The sequence below is a fragment of the Lepisosteus platostomus genome, chromosome 22 (assembly GCF_059453375.1).
Source record: "Lepisosteus platostomus isolate fLepPlt1 chromosome 22, fLepPlt1.hap1, whole genome shotgun sequence".
In the NCBI taxonomy this organism is placed as follows: domain Eukaryota; kingdom Metazoa; phylum Chordata; class Actinopteri; order Semionotiformes; family Lepisosteidae; genus Lepisosteus; species Lepisosteus platostomus.
Genome location: NC_142632.1, coordinates 376,909 through 396,695, shown reverse-complemented (window position 1 = coordinate 396,695; position 19,787 = coordinate 376,909). Strand labels below are relative to the sequence as shown.

Here is a 19,787-nt window from a genome sequence, read left to right as displayed (position 1 = left end):
TATTACCCCGGTCCATTCTTTTCCAAAAGTGAGAAACACCTGTTTTCTACATTTTGTCTGTTTTAAAACCATATCTTCTGTCTTTTGCACTGATATTCTGATTCATTTCGATTTCAAAGAAAAAAAAAACATTATCTTCCAAAGCATCATAAAATTGTCCCTTCTTCCAGACTCTACTTCTCTCTTGTAGTAGTACAGGAGACCTTTCCAGGTGAGCAGATCACAGAGTCCGAAATGAGCTTCCTCCATCAAGCAAAGTACCTGAACATGACTCTGTCTTCATAAAAGCGCACCTGTAAAAAGAAATTAAATCCGAAATCAAGAGGGCAGCACAGTGGGCAAAAGACGTATAATATTCGTCTATTAAACGCATACCTTAGACGTCTAAATGTGGTCTGCAATTCGTCTAGAATCTCTGCACAGTGTACGAAGTAAATTATTTTCGCAGTAATTAATTTACACGTGTATAATAAACATAGTAAATATAATAAATTAATTACTGCGAAAATAATTTACTTCGTACACTGTGCAGAGTGCCGTATACTCCTAGTTGCGGCACACACGATACAGATGCAGCCATTCAAAATGGGTGAGGTATTTCGCGGCATACCTCGACACGCCCACCGGGGTATCAGGCGGTTCACGTGTGTCACGTGACTAACTATCCGGCGTCGCCTTGTTAAACCGCCTTTAATTTTGAACTGTGTATTACAGCATGTTAATCATCAGTCATTAAAATGTTGGTATATTTTATGAAAGCAAGATTGCTCAGTTGGACAAAAGTACACAACCTACCTTTATCAGAAATATTTATGCATCAAAGCCTTTACTGAAGATATTACTAATAGTATTGTAACGCCTACGGCCGACAAGCAGTGTGTGTAAGAGCCGGCGTACCAGAGCGGGTGACGTCACCGCCCTTCCCTGTGATAGCAGGACCACAGCTACTGGGCTGTGGAGAGATCTCTCTTTAGCTCACGGAGCTAGGTCGCTGCAGAGAGACGCGGAAGTCCCGGGTTCGAGCCCCGGACGGTGCAGGGGCCGACCTAATGCGGCAAGGGCGCCCGCCTGAGCCCCCGTTGCGTTACAGTATTAATAATGGATGACTTTGGACAAGCTGTATACTCAAACTGTAATTTCTTTAGCACATTTGTACAAGCACTTGGAATCTGTCCAAGCCATACTTTGTCAGGCATTTTGTTTTACTTCAACGGGCATAAAAACTTCCTTGCTTTTAACAGGGCCTTACATAATTTCTAACTACGAAAATGATTTAAAATGCGACACCTATCATGGAAATATAAATATAAAATATAAAAATCTTAAGATTTTTAAAATACATGACTTTGCTAAAATTTATTTGAAAATAAAAACAATTACAACCGCCAGGGGAGAGAGAGAACAGGGTAGGGATGTTGGTTTTGCATAAGGGGCGGGGCTATGGAAATTATGTCTGTTTGGGAATGTGTAGTTACATGTTCTGGCTGTTTGTGAATTATCATTGTTGAGTATGGAGTGTTGAGGTATTGATTTTGTGTAATGCTTTATGTTGAAAATTGAGGTGGATTTTGTTTATGATAAACAGGATAAACTGGGATGGGAGGAAGGTTTGGTTTTGCATAAGGGGCGGGATTATGATAATTGTAGGACTTTGCCAGAGTAAAATGGTTTGATTATTTGATTTTGTATTGTGGTTGTTATCTATGTTTTTGGTTGGTATTATGTTTATATGGTTGTTTTTGTTGGTTGGTTGTTATTATGGTTATTAATAATACGATCTATAGTTGAAATCTGAGCCTAAATAAAAAGAAAAAGCAAGTGATTAGGTTTATGAGCAATCTAATTACTTATTCGTTTAAAACGCTATATAAAATAAAGTTTATTATTAATTTGCTGGACAGAGCGGTGAACATTATTATGCATAAGACAAAGATAACGATCCTGATCAGTTTAGAAATCTGTGTACGCTGTAAGGTTTTTACTTCTTAAACTTTTAAAATACACGTTTTGAATAGAAAGAAATCCTCTTCCTGGTACAGTATGTATAGCAAACCAGCACGTCTTTTTTCTCCAATCAGAGGGGTGTCAGATGGTGTCAGCCAATCACCATTCTGCGTTGGGTAGCAACGGGTGACTGTACTCAGGCGGAAGATGTAAACAGCTTAATGTTCGTGTTAAATAATTTTTTTAAATTAAAATTCATTCTATACAGCAATCGCATATTTGGGTACCGTTTCATAAAACTTTCATGCTTAAAATGTTTAGGGAGAAATGGAAGACTGGTGTGTATTTTTTCTTTAAACTACCAAGACCAGCCATACACAGTACAGTTTACATACATACAGTAATGTTTATGTTCCTAAATTAATATCGTTTATGACCTTCAGATGCGTTATGCTCCTCTTCTTTTTATGCTCAGCTACTAAAATTTCCCTTTAGTGGTAAAATCCATATAAATATTCAAAACTAAGCGGATTAAAATGTGCACAGTAAAGACATTAAATGATTAAATCTTTGCACTACCAACCAATGCACCACGAGTGCCCCTGTCGGTCATTTTGGCCAGCCAATCACTTGCCCTGCGCTACCCTCTGGTGCCCCGCGGTGGCTTGTGGGTAGGTTACTGTACCGCGGGTTTTTACCGCGCATTTTGAATGGCTGCATCTATTAAACGCATACCTTAGACGTCTAAATGTGGTCTGCAATTCGTCTAGAATCTCTGCACAATGTACGAAGTAAATTATTTTCGCAGTAATTAATTTACACGTATATAATAAATATAGTAAATATAATAAATTAATTACTGCGAAAATAATTTACTTCGTACACTGTGCAGAGTGCCGTATACTCCTAGTTGCGGCACACACGATACATACAGTAAAAAGCCTCAGGCACTGTGTTAGATGTGTTTTCGATGTTATATATGCGTTTATTCATGTCGTCGATTTTACGGTTGCAATTCGACGTTGATTATACGTCGAGGCGACGTATATATACGTATAGCCGTATTTTCGCCGTAAATATACATATATTCGACGAATCAATGTCCACTGGGAAGGCGCATTGAAGGGTGCACCCCCATCATTAATCGTTGCGCCTCTGTGAAAGGAAAGCTTTTGAGCAGTCTTTGAAACAGCTCGGATGAAACACTTGATTGCTTCCATGTGCATCTGGAGCCCATTTCTTATTTTCACTTCACGCCGCCCAAAGCATTTCTAAAACAGGAGATTCGCGTTTGGGAATGCGCCCTGCCCTACAAATAAAACAGGTCTACGGGTCTGAAAGCTGCTCCACGGAAAACAGTTCTGTTCCGCTTTTGATCAAAGGGAGATTCGCTGTTCTTACTTTTTGATGACATAACACCCAAAGGGGCTTCTTTGGAGCTGTATTCCAACCAGCATCCTAAAGTTTCTTAGCGGTATCCTTTACAGTCCTCTGTTCGGTCGACAAGGGACAGAAGGGGGCAGCTTTCCTCACACATACAGTGCAATGTACTGTAGTGTTCCCGTTCATTGAATTCGCAGTTCTGCATCAGACCTCTAATTCGTTTCCTTAGCTTGGATTTAAGCCACGAAGCAGGCTTCTACTGTATAAACGTCTAGAGGAATCACAAACTATTTGAGAGGCCATCATCCCAGGGGGAACTGACAAAGTCTATCCCTAAACACCTAGCGCAGTCTCTCAAGAGACTGTCAAAAATCGCTTTCTCCGTTTGCGTTGCAAGTAAGTGAAAACGCGGTCTCAACCCAGAGCCACTTGGGAGCAGCGGCACATAAATACTGTTACTGTCACTGCTCGATACCGATGTTAGCCTACTGTACCATGTTCAGCCACCGCTAGAAAATGTATGGCTCTAGTTCTGGAGCAAACGACAGGAGGGCCAACGTCGAACGGGCACACATGTCAGACATGGAAACCGACGAGAGTGGGATTTGAACCCATACATGCAGAGCACAATGGATTAACAAGCCATCGCCTTAACCAATCAGCCACCTCATCAACAGAACTGGGCTGTCCCAACTGAGTTGGCGCGCTCCAGATGACTTCTGGTACCTTTAGGGTACGGTGTTCCCTGAAGGGCTCTCAAACCCCGCATTTCAGATGCCTAGCTGTATCGCTGATGTGTTGCACCTCAGAATCACTTTTAAACCTTACCTCTGGTATCTTTAATCCCTATTGCTCAACGCATGGTGAAAGTATTGCATAAATGTGTCTGAAAATGAGCAATGGGCACCTGAGAGTCATTTTCCTGTTCCACGTGCGATTTCAACATTTTCCTTGGGAGATGTCAAGCCAGCAAGCCACTGCTGTGGTTCAGTGGCCAGTGTGGAGTTCAGTCGCCCTGTTGTACACAGAAAGCACATTGAGCTCCTTGGACATGAAAAGTTCCAGATGAAAGCCATTTGTCATCCTTTCTCTTGGTGTCGATGTTGCTATTGTATGTAAAGGTGGCAACTTGCTCAGCGAGCAGGCGGAGCACACACCGAATGCAGATGTGTCTGAGTGGTGTGTCCAAGTGGCTGCAAAAGGACAGCACTCCTGGGGAGCCGTGGCTTAGTTGGTTAAAGCACCTGTCTAGTGAACAGGAGACCCTGGGTCTGAATCCCAGCAGACAACCGCTAGACTTAATTAAACACAAGTATTCCTTTCCTGTCTTTAACACGACTTGTTTTTCTTAAAATAGATGCAACTTGCAAAACATGAAATACAAACCTTGCTAATCAGCGCTAGCAGCTGGCAAAAAAAAAGAAGTCAGCAATGTTTTTTTTCTTTAACCTTAACCCTGCTAATGGAGAAGAGTTAAACAACCGAGTCTATGCAGCTTAAACGGTGCGCACGTTGGGTTCTTAGCTGAAAGGGTGGTAAATCACGCTCACTCCAGTCCTTAATCTTTTAAACAGGATACAAAATTGAACATAGTCGCCACATCACATACATCCTGTTCAATGATAAAAAGGTAACATCTATCCTCACTCCAGAGTAAATCTCACGTTGAGGGCATATTTTTTTTCACTTTGCCGTGAATCGGGCTCCGCTGCACAGAGGAGAGAGGACAGGTGACAGGGGAGTCACACGCTGGCGGTTTGACTACGCGGAAGATCACTGAGGGATCCACAGTATATGGACCCTCCGTGCGCCATCAGTCCGCACTCCGGACTCTGAATCCTACCATCCGAGTTAAGATCTCGGAGGAACCTGAGGCGCAGTTCCGTCTTAAAACGTAATCTGGTGAGCATTTCTAGAATCGTTCTTGTATAGATGCAGCCTTTAATGTGTTGCTAGGTTAAAATTGATGACTTCTTGAACTTCAGTAGGCAACTGCCCTCTTGAGTTCGGATTTAATTTCTTTATTACAGGGGCGCTTTTATGAAGACAGAGTCATGTTCAGGTACTTTGCTTGATGGAGGAAGCTCATTTCGGACTCTGTGATCTGCTCACCTGGAAAGGTCTGCTGTACTACTACAAGAGAGAAGTACAGTCTGGAAGAAGGGACAATTTTATGATGCTTTGGAAGATAATGTTTTTTTTTTCTTTGAAATCGAAATGAATCAGAATATCAGTGCAAAAGACAAACTCTTGGTTTGGTTTAAAGAGATATGGTTTTAAAACAGACAAAATGTAGAAAACAGATGTTTCTCACTTTTGGAAAAGAATGGACCGGAGGTAATATTTTACTAGTTGCAGTGCTGATCTCACTGGGTTACAGTCCTGCAGTGTCACACCAGGGCCAGTGGTGCAATGGATAACGCTTCTGACTACGAATCAGGAAATTGCAGGTTTGACTCCTGCCTGGTTCGGGTCGATTTTAAATGCATCGGGCTACTCCCTAAGCAGTCTGTGCTACTTACTGCATTGTAATCGTACCCAGTAAGAGATTTCCTTCATGTAAATGAACTGCACCTGACAGCTTTAGAAAAACACCTGGGCTCAGTACGGTGCTGAGAGCTCAGCGTTGCTGTTGTTCTAATTAGCACGCACTGCATCGGCTATGAGCCCGAACTTTTCAATTATTCCGATCAGTAAGTCAACACGTAGTCCACATGAAAGGTAGAAATATTCTCTTGTCTGTCTCTTGTTTGTATAGAACTGAATGTCCCTGACAATGTACTGTTAGTTTTAATTGAAGAACGGCATTTGTGTTCAAATATACCAGACAAGTTTACGTAACTGCTCATGCGACACTCAGTTATAATTAGTCAAGAAATAAAGTCGAACAACAGCTGCGGGTTTGATTCTGAACGTATGAGATTTCAGCGCCTTTTACTTCCATTGACAAATGATAGAGATTCGAAGAGAGATCCTTCAGACCAGCAAGCAAACCCACGGCTATTTCGGTTTTCTATCTAGGCAACGTTGGTGTCTGCAATAGCATACATGAAAGCGTGATGCAATTTCTGTGGCTACATTTGTTGCACGTCATGCACAGTAAGAGTGTTTCTAACACCAAATAAAAAGTCAACAATTAGCGATGATGCCTTCTCCTCAGTTAACCCACTGAAACCCTTGCTGTTAACAGTTCTTTACTGCGTGCTTTACGAGCACCTACATATCGTGTCGGTTCTTTCAGCTTTATTCATTAGGTTTTCAAAGGCATAAGTAGAGCACCAGAGGTGCGAACGCAAAATGTGTGGTTATCTGAAGAACTGCTTTCCATGGCAGCGGGTCCAAGCGATTTAGCGTTTTTATAGTACCGGGAAAGGAGAAGCGGCACTTTGCCTTTGCCGCGCAGGCACAAGGCGACGTGCGGCAGACGCCGGAGTCGTCGAGTTCCGAACCTGCGCGGGGAGTCCCAAACGCACTTAACCACTCGGCCACGACAAAAACGAGCTCGCTGCCGCCGCATTCCTCCTATAATCTAACACGGAGTGCGAGGTGGCTGCGGAAACCTTTTTAAAGTCGCTCTCCGTTAAAAAAAAATACCTTTCACAAGATTCGTGCCGGCAGACAGACACGCCTTAGAGGGTTTAAGGCTGGCTTCACGTTCAAATGATAAAGTCCCCCAGTCCGGATGTCAAAATGCAACTTTGGCAGACAGAAAAAACATCAACAAACCACAAATGGTTTTTACAAGCAGCACCACACTGCACTTTCAAAAGCATTTACATTCGTGTTAGACGCAGGAATTGCCTTTGATTTGCGCGCTTACGAACGCCATGGAAAACGAAACAAAACTAAAGCCCTCAGCTCCTGCACTTGATTATAATGCCGTTACGTGTCGAAGCAGGAATTTATGTCATCCTACCACTGCAACACGGGGAATAGAGAGAAATGAGCACACGCTACGAATTGTCTCTAATCAGTCCCTACAGTTGTAAGGCGCCTACAGTTGGAAGCGTGCACCCCCATCATTAATCTTTGCGCATCTGTGCAAGGTAAACTCTGGAGCAGTCTCTGAAACGGCTCAAAGGAAACAAGTGATTTAATTCAAGGGAAAGGCTTGGGTCAGTTTCAGACGGCCTCCAACAGGGAGATTCAAGCGCCCCACCTTCAGCCCAATCTGCGCTGCCAGAACGCCAACGGCTCCTCTGCTCTCCGGGGTGCGGTTGTGACCCCGTAACCTAAAGTGTTGGTGGCAGACAAATGGAGACTAACAGGTGATGTCCTAGGACATGACTTCATTGTGACACTCGGTGGGGATGGTGACCATTGCTTGGAAAAGAGTGCGAGGCCCCTTTAGAAAAACATTTTGTTAACAGGCATTCTGCCTCAGCCTAAACACCTATAGCTTGCAAAGAGCATGCTATTAGACAGGCACCTCTACAAGACCTTAAGAGTCTCTTAAACTAGTGATAGTAAGGTGTTCCCAATGGGCGATGTTCGGCTTTCAAATAATCACTCCGTGGAAGCGCCGAGATGCAGCTGTTTAAGGCTTAGAAGCAGCTGACTGTTTCACTACCTAGCTGATCACTGTCAGTCAGGGAGCTTAGAGGTGAAAAGCCTGTCTGAGAGACAATTCGCCGTCGATCAGTTCAATATGTTCCGTACCAGCTCGGCGCACCTGAGATCATCTTGGTAGCCGTGTAGCTCAGATGAGTGAGAGCGTGTGTGTGTACCACCGTGATTGGATGCCGGCCCTTCTCAGGTCACAGTAAACCTTCTGCTGCCTAACTTCCCTAATTTTGGGGATCCCTTTGAAAAATCAAAGGAAAAAAAAAACTGGCTCTTCATCAGCGTGATCGACCCAACCCAGTGTGCCCCAGTGGCCTAATGGATAAGGCACTGGCCTCCTAAGCCAGGGATTGTGGGTTCGAGTCCCATCTGGGGTGCTCCTGTCCCTTTTTGAGCGTACAAATGTCCTTGTGATTTGCAAAGCTGCAACCCCACCTTACTCAGTGAGCGTCTCTGCTTTTCTCTCACATACAGTTGGGAGAAAAACTTTTGTAAACAGCCCTTCGGAATGATGTGGATTTCTGCATGAATGGCTCCTAACATGTGATCTTATCTTTATCTAAGTCATAATAATTAATAAAGAGAGTCTGATTTAACAAAGAACACACACCCAACATTTGACATTGCTGTTTCTTTATTGACCAAATGGTTTAAACAATCAAGGTCATTGATGGAAAAAGTACGTGAACCCTTATATTAAGGAGCTAGTGGAACCTCCTTTATGACAAAAACCTCAACCCCCACTTTCTGTAGCGGCTTGTCAGACCTGAGCAGCGGTTAGGAGGTATTTTGGCCTATTCCTCTATGCAAAACTGTTTCAGTTCATGTATATTTTTGGGATGTCTTGCGCTGAATGGCCTGCTTCCGATCACGCCACAGCACTTCAATGGGATTGGGGTCAGGACTCTTACTTGGCCATCCCAACATACGGAATTTCTTCTGTTTCAGCCACTCTGTTGTTGATGTACTCCTTTGTTTTTGTCATGTTGCAAGACCCAGCGTCTTTCGAGTTTTAGATCACAGGCAGACACCCTGACATTCTGCTGTAGAATTTCCTGATACATCTCGGAATTCATCGGTCCCTCGATGATTGCAAGCCGTACAGCCTCCGCCATGCTTCCCAGGTGGGATGAGGTTTTGGAGTTGGTATGCAGTGTTTTGTTATCTCCAAACATAACGCTGTGCACATTTACCAACAAGTTCAACTTTTGTCACGTCTGTCCACAGAACATTGTTCCAGGAGTTGCTGTGGAACATCCATGTGGTCTTTAGCAAACTTGAGAGGGGCAGTGGTGGTTTTTTTGGGGGGGAGAGCAGTGGTTTCCTCCATGGTGACCTCGCATGATCACCACTCCTGTTCAGATTTCTTCTTATGGTGGACTCATGAACACAGATGTAAGACAAAGTAAACCACCTGTTTGCTAGATCCCATCCCCACTCAGCTAGTCAAAGATTCCCTCGAAGGACTGGCAGGACCTATAATTAGTATGATGAATGCATCGCTTGCGTCAGGCGTCGTACATGATCAATTTAAGGTAGTGGTTCTTAGACCGCTCCTTAAGAAGTCAAATTTGGATCCACAAGTTCTTAACAACTACAGGCCTGTCTCAAAGGTCCCATTTCAATCTAAAAGTCTTGAAAGAATAGTTGTTGCCCAACATCAAATGGATTCAAATAATATACTTGAGAAATTTCAGTCTGGTTTCTGAAACTGCATTAACAAGAGTCGTAAATTATATTCTCTTAGCTACTGATGCGGGGAATGCAACAGTGCTAGGTTGCAACAGTGCTAGGAATGCAAACTTTAGGTTGCGCTTCTTCATGCTGCATCATTGGCATGAGTGGAGCTTTTTAAACGTCTGTACTTACTGCGCCCCATAAGAAATCGTTTGTCCCTGTTCAAAAGAGATTGTGCGATGTCCTGCAGCGTTCGCAAAGCAAACCTTTGACAGTTTGAATAGAGGAATTTATTCTGCTTCCTGTGCATGCAGTAGTTACAAACTTGAACGTCTTTGCACGATCTCCTGCAGTTTTCAGGGGGCAGGCTTGGTCAGATGGCTTGGAAAAACGCACTGTGTTTCGGCTCGGGAAACATCATGAGCAGTGTCCTGCGTGTTTTCTGTGTATAGCTGTCTTTTAACGCATACAGAATTCATTCGAAATCATTGATTTCTCCAATTAACAAGGATCCCTTAAATGATGAGTCAAAGTAACATCTAATCGGATTAGTTTCCTTAGAGCTAGTTCAGAGTTTGGTCAAGAGTTTACCTTTCACAGATGAGCAAAGAAGAATGTTGGGGGTGCACGCTTCAAGGCACCTTACAGCTGTAGGGAGTGATTCGAGACGATTCGTGGCGTGTGCTCGTTCCCATATACCATACGCCCCGGCGTGCAGTGCTAGGATGACGTACAATACCGCTTGGGGACGTAACAGCGTTATATGCAAGTGCGGGACATGAGGGTTTTCGTTTGTTCGTTTTGTTTTGCTCTGCTTTGCTTTGTTTTGCTTTCCATCGCGTTGGTAAGAGCGTAAATAAAAAGGCGATTCCTGCGTCTACCACTAATGTAAGAGCTATTTCAAGTGCGACGTGGTGCGGCTTTTCAAATGCTTGTGGGCATTTCTCTGTTGTTGATTCTTTTTTTGTGTGTAACAAAGTGGCATTTTCATGTCCGGACGGGGAGACTTTATCATTCAGACATGAAGCCACCCTTAAGTCCTCTGAGGCGTGTCTGTCTGCAAGGCTTGTATTTTGGAAATGTTTTTTTGAAACGGAGAACGACTTTGAAATAGGCTTCCGCCGGCGCCTCGCGATCCAGGTAAGATTGTAGCAAGAACGCAGCGGCGGTGGGGCTTGCTGTAGTCGTGGCCGAGTGGTTAAGGCGATGGACTAGAAATCCATTGGGGTCTCCCCGCGCAGGTTCAAATCCTGCCGACTATGTTGTCCGCCTCCAGTCGGTGTGTTCCGGCGCAAGCAAAGAAGCGCGCCTCTTTGCTTTTCCTGGTGGTTTTAAAACGCCCAATCGCTTGTACCCGCTGCCTTGGAAATAAATTCTTCAGCGTCCGCGAATGGCATTTTGCAGCTGGAAGCATATGTCGACGCTTTTTGCACAGAGCACCAAAAAAGCGTCTTTTTTGAAGGCCCAGACACTGAGCGTTGGTGGTTCAGTGGTAGAATTCGTGCCTGCCACGCGGGTGGCTTGGGTTTGATTCCCGGCCAATGCAGTGGCTTTTGCAGCGAGCGGCTCCATCACTTGCATCCCCTTGCAACTCGCAACTGAAAACCCACTGAAGCTAAGCAGGTGTGAGCCAGGTCAGTACCCGGATGAGGGTGAGCTACAGGGAAAAACAAAGCTTCCAGCTGGATGCGGTGTTAATGGTGCCGGCGGGGGGGCGCTCACCCTGAGGTCTGTGCGGGTCCCAATGTCCCAGCATAGTGACGGAGACGCTGTGTTGTAAAAGGGCGCTGTCTTTCGGATGAGATGTAAAACCGAGGTCATAGTGCTCTGTGGTCATTAAAAGTGACCACCAAAACCTTTGACAAAAGCTCTTGGTAATTGATGGTCTTCAATAATGCTTCTCCTTTAGGTACATTTTAAATCAGCTGAAAAATGCTGTGAAATGGGGGGACACTTCAGGCCAGTGTAGGATTTGGGTTACAAGAACCATGAAACTGCACGAAAAAAGCCCGTACACTGAATTACACGGCTTTCTATTCAAAGGAGGGCAAAAGAAATTCCCTGAGTTCGATTTTTTGCAGCACAGAGAGGACCACTGTCGTGAGGCTGGTTAGCTCAGTTGGTTAGAGCGTGGTGCTAATAACGCCAAGGTCACGGGTTCGATCCCCGTACGGGCCAGGTTCTTTTCTCCTCTCTTACCAAAGCTGTTAGGTTCCTTTCCGTGGTGAGATGGGTTGTCATGCAACGCTGCCACATAGTGCCGAAAGACAAGAGTGTTGCGGGAGAAGAGAAATTTTAAGAGTGTCTTAGGTGGAGTCAAAATCAAGTGTCACAAATGCAAGTGGTTGGATTTCCAATGTTTAATATGGTAAAAATAAGCAGAAGTTATCTGCCGGTCATGGCACAGTCTGCCATGCTTTTGTCAGATACTGTAAAGTGGTGTCGAACTGGAGCCTCACCATTTGCATATGTGAGGCTCCAGTTATACATCGAGTGTCACATTAAATGACAAATATGAAGAGAGTTAAAGCAGCTGGAGAGGTTTTCTTACAACTTTTGAGCTGACACAGTTTTGGAAAATGTTTCCTTCACGCTGCACTGTACAACATAGGCAGCCAAGAGTCTCCAAAACAAAACAGAATTGACAGATAGGAGAAAATTCCCACTCGTCCTGAAGTTCCCAAAATCCAGCACTGAGCGTAAACAAAGTGTCTAAGTAGCGTGGGAATGCTAACCCTAACCCTAGCTGGAGTTTGAGCAATCCAGCACTGAGCGTAAAAAGATGAGTCAAAGTAACGTCTAATCGGATTAGTTTCCTTAGAGCTGGTTCAGAGTTTGCTCAAGAGTTTACCCAGTGGGCATTGATTCGTCGAATATACGTATATTCACGGCGAAAATACGGCTATACGTATATATACGTCGCCTCGACGTATAATCAACGTCGAATTGCAACCGTAAAATCGACGACATTAATAAACGCATATATAACGTCGAAAACACATCTAACACAGTGCCTGAGGCTTTTTACTGTATGTATCGTGTGTGCCGCAACTAGGAGTATACGGCACTCTGCACAGTGTACGAAGTAAATTATTTTCGCAGTAATTAATTTACACGTGTATAATAAATATAGTAAATATAATAAATTAATTACTGCGAAAATAATTTTCTTCGTAAATCCTGCAATCCAGATGATTGGGGTATTGGTGCATGGCTACAGTCTGTGCTAGGAACATGGAGAGGGTCTCTGGTTCAATACATATTTGTGGGTCTGGTATTATTCGTTATGATCATATCGTTAATATCCTGTTTGAAAAACATGTGGACTAAAGCTGCTGCTTCTGTGCTAATTGTACGCCCTGAAGGGATCATGAAGGTCAAAAAATGATTTCATGGGAAAGGTTCCCTTATCTAGTGGCAGAACCTGATGGGTAGAACAATATAGTTTTAAGGGGGGTTACTCTTGGGAGTGATTCCCCTAGATGCAAATGATTATTGTGGTTTATTTGTTCATAATAAGATGTTTTGCAGGAACGGAACAAAGAGAAATTTTACAACTTCAGCTAGAATTGTTCTGCAAAACGTCACAGCTGAGGCAGGGGAACAATGTGTAGATTTTTCTAAGAGTTATTACCCAGTTGTTGACCGATCTGTTGACCAATGTTGACCAAAAAAGCCTAGGATTATGCTGGGCTCCAGCCCACAGGGATTTACCTGTGCTGTAAGAACTAATGAGTGAATAAGGAGACTGGATTCTGGTGAAAGACTTCAGGAAAAAGAAATGGTGTTCACTCAGGTGGAGCGGGCTGTACCAGGTGCTGCTGACCACTGCCACTGCTGTGAAGGTCACAGAAATGGTGCCCTGGATTCATGCTTCCCACTGTAAAAAGGTCACAAACGAACTGAGCAAAGCACAGGAGTGATGTCTCCACAAGGACAGATGGGGATAACCTGCTTGGGACTGATGTGCACAGCCTTTTTCCTTTTTATGTAGAAGCCTGTCACCACCCCAAAAGAGGAAGAATCTAAACACGAAGCCTCTTTGTATACAAACTGGCTGAATGAAACTGATAATGAGGGGGATATGAGTAATTTGTGGTATAAATTTATAAATCATACTGTAAAGTTAAAGAAATTTAATGCATCTTGTTATATATGTGCTTTAATGCCTCATTCTACAGCCTCACCCATGCGACTTTTTATGAAATGTACTCTTTTATTAATATCACGTTAGAAGGCTTAGACGCTATCAAACAAGAATTAAGGGGAGTTAGATTAATGGCACTTCAGAACAGGTTCGTGCTGGACCTTCAAAATGCAGCATCTGGAGGAGTCTATGCTTTAGTAGGAGACTCCTGTTGTACATATATTCCAGCTAATGACTATGATTACGGAAATCTTACGCTCGCTATTCAGCATTTGAAAGAACTAAAAGACAAGGTGAATAAAGAGAGAGGCATAAAAGATACACCGGCTTTTCTCTCCTGGTTAGAATCACTGTTTGGGCCAGGGGGAATGTTTTTCTTTTAAGTTACTAACACCGATTATAGGGGCTGTGATACTTGTCTTCCTGTTTTTATGTTGCTGTATGACATGTATTATTCCAATGCTTCGAAATATGGAAATATGGTACCTAGGGGGATAAACTGTTCATCCTTCCAGTCTGGAGAATTGGCAGCTGTCTGACGTCAGTAAGTGATCCTTAAAAATTAATAGTTCCATGACAGTGTGCATCACCAGAAAATCAATTTCAATGCATTAAAACTCTTGTTATCCTTCTGATCATTGAAGTGTCATTGCCCCAGCACTGTATACTCTTACTTTTGACGCCTGTCTGAAGTTGGATCCATTTCTAAGAATGGTGACTCACATATCCTCATGTTCAACTTTGGCTCAACCACACAAACTATGAAGTTAATCATCTGCTTTTGCTCCAAGATTTATGTTACTAGGCTCTCTCCTGGGGATCCTCGTGTTCAAATATTGCCCTTATTGTGGATGATCCATGACAGAATTCAGGGAATTCAGAATTCTGATACCTCAGCTCAGATTCTGACTGGGCAGACTGTCATTGCATGGTGTGAATGTGTGCATATCTGTTTTTGTGCATGTTCTGTGGCCTGTTGTACAGTACATCACAAATGAAAGGGAAATGGAAAACTAAAATAAGACTCAAGTGTTTTATCTTTCATTAACAGTGTTTCATTAGTATCTGTGCTAGATCCTGTCATCCACTGCTTACCATGACAGGCTCTAGCACAGGATAGCAGCTAATACATTTAACAATCTCACTGCACAATGTTGTATATTCAAGGGCTGATCTTCTGTACTTTTTCTTTCACTTTTCATTTCCTAGAAACTCAGTCCTGCCAGGAATAATCTGAGAACAAAATCAATCTGAGTGAAAATCAAGCAGAGGAAGATTGTTTTACAGAGTCAACAAGGTCTAATTCAAGGTCATCAGCACTAACAACATTCTCTCTGGAGACAGGCGATAAGAAAATTGAAAGTGTGTATTGTTACACAACAGCAGAGACTATGAGTTATGCTATCATGAGAGTGGTGATGGATTTTTTTCATTGCTTAGTTTTGCAGGTTCTGTACATTTGAACATTCAAAGTGACTAAAGTAAAGGAGTTTTCCCTTTTTACCACATAATTCCCAAAGATCAACACTAATAGAAAGCCTAATTCCAGCCAAGATTCAATTACTGTCTCTCAGGCATCCCAGCAGTGGATTTCATGACTTCAGACAGCCATCTTTATCAGTGGAGAACTCAATGCTCTGAGGTTTACTGGCAGAGTCTCACACTGGGTAATATGTTGGTAAATAAGGTCCTATGGAATTCTACTATTGATAAATTCTACTATGGAACTGCGATGTGTCCTGAAAAAATCTTCTATGATAGTGGTACAGTCCATCACACCCCACCTACAGCCTTTAAAAGAGAAAAAAAAAACTGACAACAACAAAGTAAGTCTGTGGTGTAATCAGCTAGGTCTTGCAAACATACTTGACCTCTTCCAGCTACCAACATTATAAATGCTGTTTACACATTAGATGGTTATTTTTTGGCTTCTGATATTATGGTGGAAAAAGAGCCCTGGAATCTTTGTTGAAGGACAAAAGACGGAAAGAACGGGCAGTGTAACCATGGCGAAGAGAAGGGAAATATTCGAGAGAGCTTTTTTCATACACTTTTTATCATTGTTTTTCCAGCCCAACAATGATCAACAAATATGGGCAGGCGTCCTGTGCCAAATCCAATCTACCTTTCTTCCAAGCATACAGGAATGTCAGTGAATTAAATATTGACATATGAAAATACCCAAAAATATGCAATCACACATATGCAGTTTGAGCAAACATAAGACAATACCCAAGTACCACAAACTACCAGGCATCATTAGCAGTTCAGGTGGGGAGCTGTGTCAGCATGCGTAGGCTGCAAAGGAACAAGTAATAGGTCTATTCCATGCTTAAAAGAGAAGAAAGAAAACACAACATTTCAGCCGTGGAGCCCTCACACCTGAAGAAGGCTCCATGGCCGAAACGTTGTGTTTTCTTTCTTCTCTTTTCATCTAGTGTCATTAGCCAGTTCCTGTCAAAATAAAATAGAAATGGATAACATTCTAGAGAGAGTTTGAAATACCAAGGTACAATTTAAACCATATTTCTTCCACTACAACCACAATATTTTGGAGAGATCGCTGAGCCTAACTGTTCTGGCATGCCCGTTAGCCTCCGTCCTGCTTCAGCAATGAATGCAACGGGGCACATTCTGAGGGAGATGCGGTCAATCAGGTTGCAGGAAAACCACGCTATGCTTTTTTTTGAGATCCTGAAAAGGACAGAGGGGCCATGTATATGTGTGCAGCTGGATATGTAATTGCAGGTGGCGTAGCAAATTCTGCTGAAGCCCCACTGCCTGGTGTGGACGGTAGCTGTGCATGTTGCAGCAGAATTGTGCATGTGAGATCAAGGGGGCATGTCATGTGTTTGAGCACTTCACTCCCTTCCGGAAGCACGCGATTCCCCGAGTCCAAAAAATTTGTAAGTTCTTTGGATGACCTGTGGACCGATCTTTCACGATGAAGAATTCCTTAAGAAGAATAGATCTCGGCCCACCATCCCAATGCCTCCATCTCAAAACAGCAACCTCCCACTGCCCTTAGTCTGCAAGGCAGTCCTTTCAAGTGCGATGATGACGCCGGGACCTTCGTTGCCTATTGTACGAGCTGAACTTTTGTGCTCATCAATTCAACGCTCTTTCCATCAACTCATCTTGTCTTTTGACGCTTCGTGTTTTGTGCTCCTTTGACTATCGGCATATCGGGTGACTGCAAACACTGAAGTTCTTGCTTACGGAGTGTGGAACAGTGTTTTCAAGTGATCGCTGTTCTGTCATGTTGACGCCGAGTGAATCTTTCTTTGGCAACATGGGCAGGCTGACAGCAGCGCGAGCGAAAGTAATGGCAAATTTCTTGACTTATTTCTGAATGTGAATGTTCTTTAGAAAAGGGATGCGGCGTTGCTTCTCCCCCGTGTAAAGGTCACGCATTCCAGACGTGGTTATGAGCGAACAGTTGCCGCAAGTGTTTGAAAAGAGCAAGAGAGGAAGCAGCCCTGCCCCGTGTGGGGATCAAACTCAGGACCTTCAGATGATGAGACTGACGTGCTACCAACTACGCCAACGAGGCCAGCTGCAGTACACAGCCGGAAAGTTTGCCTCATATGGATTTCAGTCGCCCGTTCCCTAATCTTTAGACGCCCTCTGCTGGATGTTGCATTTGCCTTTTGATCTCACCGATACTTTTTTGGTCTGTTTCTGTTGCGAGTCTGTTTTTCAGATCTCACCTAGCACAAGTCTCTCTGGCTGAAGTGGCCTCTCTGCTTCAGCATCGTGCCCTCACTCAGCCATTAAAAACGTCACTCGGACTTCTGACATGCTGACATGAAATGTCAAGAGAGAGTGGCGGAGACGCTTAAGGCAGAGAGAAGATGAAGAGGGGGCGTGGCTGCGAAATGATTGACAGCTGCATGACGCTCTCCATGCAAGGTGTGACCACAGGCTAAAGGACACCTTTCGGCACATCAAGCTCTAAGCACACACCTGGAGGACGTGGGAAATGATCCCGCTACCTCTCGCATACAAAGCGAGCGCTGTACCATGCAAGCTAACCCCCCTCGCTGGGGCTCATGCCTCGGTGTCGCCTAGTGCCGCTTGTTCCCCTCTTACCGGTGCAGTTCACTGCCCTTCGTCTGCAAGGCAGTCGTGTAATTGCGGCTTTCTTGACTTATTGATGAAGGTCTGACTGGACGAGCAAATGACGCCTCTCCCCCGTCCTCAAGCTCGCTGACAGAATAAAATGGAAAGTGCTGCCATGGCTCATTGGTTTAGGGGTATGATTCTCGCTTAGGGTATGGGAGGTCCTGGGTTCAACTCGCGGATGAGCCCTTGTGTGTTCTTTTTGTCCTCGTCCACAAGACTGGGAACTGATATCCACATCACCTTGCAGCATCTGCTTATGGCAAACGATGGAATGTGACTAATGACTGAACGAGCCTGGTGAATACTCATCACGTGGCACAATGAGAGCGTGCAGTCAGCTGTCCAAGGCAGCAACCTCATTGCTCGTTCAAAAGAACACGTACTGAAAACTCATCACCACTATGTCGTAAATGAGCACCGCGATCGCTTGTTGTCATGCGTCCTTACTTGGGAAATGCAGAAGCAAAAACTGCCCTCTCTCAGCCACCGAAACGTGTGCGGCTCGCCTTGCACTCTCTGCGCCTCGCATATTTATGGAGCTGTCTGCTCTTCTTTCTGTTGAAGTGCGCAAGTTACGGGGCGTACTGCACACTATGATGTGCTCAATGACAGCTTTCAAGATTTGAAAACTATGAGCTTGATGGCTCAAGTCGAACGAATGTGGTTGTTACGCAATTGATGATCAAACGCACGTATTCTAACGATTCGTGAGAGTATGTTCTAAAGGTCCCTGGCTCGATCCCGGGTTTCGGTGTTTTGTTTCATCGCGCCCTTTGTTCCTCTCTCCAGTGCCCCCTGCCTAAAGTGACGTGTCCCTTTCTCAGCCCGAAACGCAAGCGAGACACCAGCAGCAGTCCCTGCAGGTTTCCGTGGTGTAGCGGCTATCACGTTTGCATAACACGTGAAAGGTCCCTGGTTCGAGACCGGGCGGAAACAGCCTCGTTTTGCACGCTCCTGTACTTCACAGAGGTATTGAGCGACCGGTCATTTGTTCCCAATGTATTTCCGGTGCCTTCATGCACTCTTGTACCAAACGCACGTTCCTTCTGTATGCGGAGCCGATCATTTGCAATTGGGCTGTGCCGACAGATCAGGACGAGCTCTGTCGGCTCAAAAGCAGCGCAGGACCTGCAAGAACAACAGAAAGATTAGCATCCAGCGGGGGCTTCTTAGTGAGCCCAAGATCTCATCAAGAATCGGCTCCAGCAACAGGGCTGGGCGCATTGTTCCATTCTCTAACAACTCTCGGTGTAAACAAGTCCCTCCTGGTCTCTGCTTGAATTGCACTTTCCTGCGTTTGCTTTGGTGTAACTGGCTTCCCCTGCATGGGCGAATGTGAAGAAGATCCTTAGTAAGTCATTGAAGAAACCCGAGAAGAGGTCGGAGTGGTCCCTGTCGTTCATCAACGATCCAGTCAGGCAGTACTCCTCTGTAAAGCGCCGTTCGTTCACATCAATTGGCTTTTTTTTGCTTTCACTCGTGCAAGTAGTAAAAGCAGACGCCCCTATTCTGCTGTGACCCGGATTCGAACCGGGGTTGTTGCGGCCACAACGCAAAGTACTGACCACTATAGGATCACGGCGAGTTACCGATACACACGGGGCAGGGCGGAAAAGGCTGTGCTCTCTTCGTGTGACATAATTCGGGAAAGTCCTGACGTTGCATTTCAACTGAGCCCCAGTATACATCGACCCTTCGACACTCTGAGTGACAACTCTCTTGCGTGTTTTCTCATATTTATGTAGTTTGCTTGCATGATGCCCGGAACAGCAGGGTTGCGCACTCCCATATGGTCTAGCGGTTAGGATTCCTGGTTTTCACCCAGACGGCCCGTGTTCGACTCCCGGTATGGGAACGTGTCAATTTTGCCTCCTGCTTTCCAAAAGATCAGCACTGTGTACGAAGGAGCCGCATTAAAACTACTCAACGTGCAAATCGTGCGAGAAGA

General features: G+C 44.4%; 4 non-coding genes across 4 annotated transcripts; all 4 read left to right on the top strand.

Moving 5' to 3' along the window:
* Nucleotides 1–8,194: 8,194 nt before the first annotated feature.
* Nucleotides 8,195–8,267, top strand: trnar-ccu (transfer RNA arginine (anticodon CCU)). The gene has a single exon. It is a non-coding gene; the product is annotated as a tRNA-Arg (tRNA).
* Nucleotides 8,268–10,747: 2,480 nt separating this feature from the next.
* On the top strand, nucleotides 10,748–10,829 carry trnas-aga (transfer RNA serine (anticodon AGA)). Its single transcript has one exon. It is a non-coding gene; the product is annotated as a tRNA-Ser (tRNA).
* Nucleotides 10,830–11,671: 842 nt separating this feature from the next.
* trnai-aau (transfer RNA isoleucine (anticodon AAU)) lies at nucleotides 11,672–11,745 on the top strand. Its single transcript has one exon. It is a non-coding gene; the product is annotated as a tRNA-Ile (tRNA).
* Nucleotides 11,746–19,622: 7,877 nt separating this feature from the next.
* On the top strand, nucleotides 19,623–19,694 carry trnae-uuc (transfer RNA glutamic acid (anticodon UUC)). Its single transcript has one exon. It is a non-coding gene; the product is annotated as a tRNA-Glu (tRNA).
* Nucleotides 19,695–19,787: the final 93 nt, after the last annotated feature.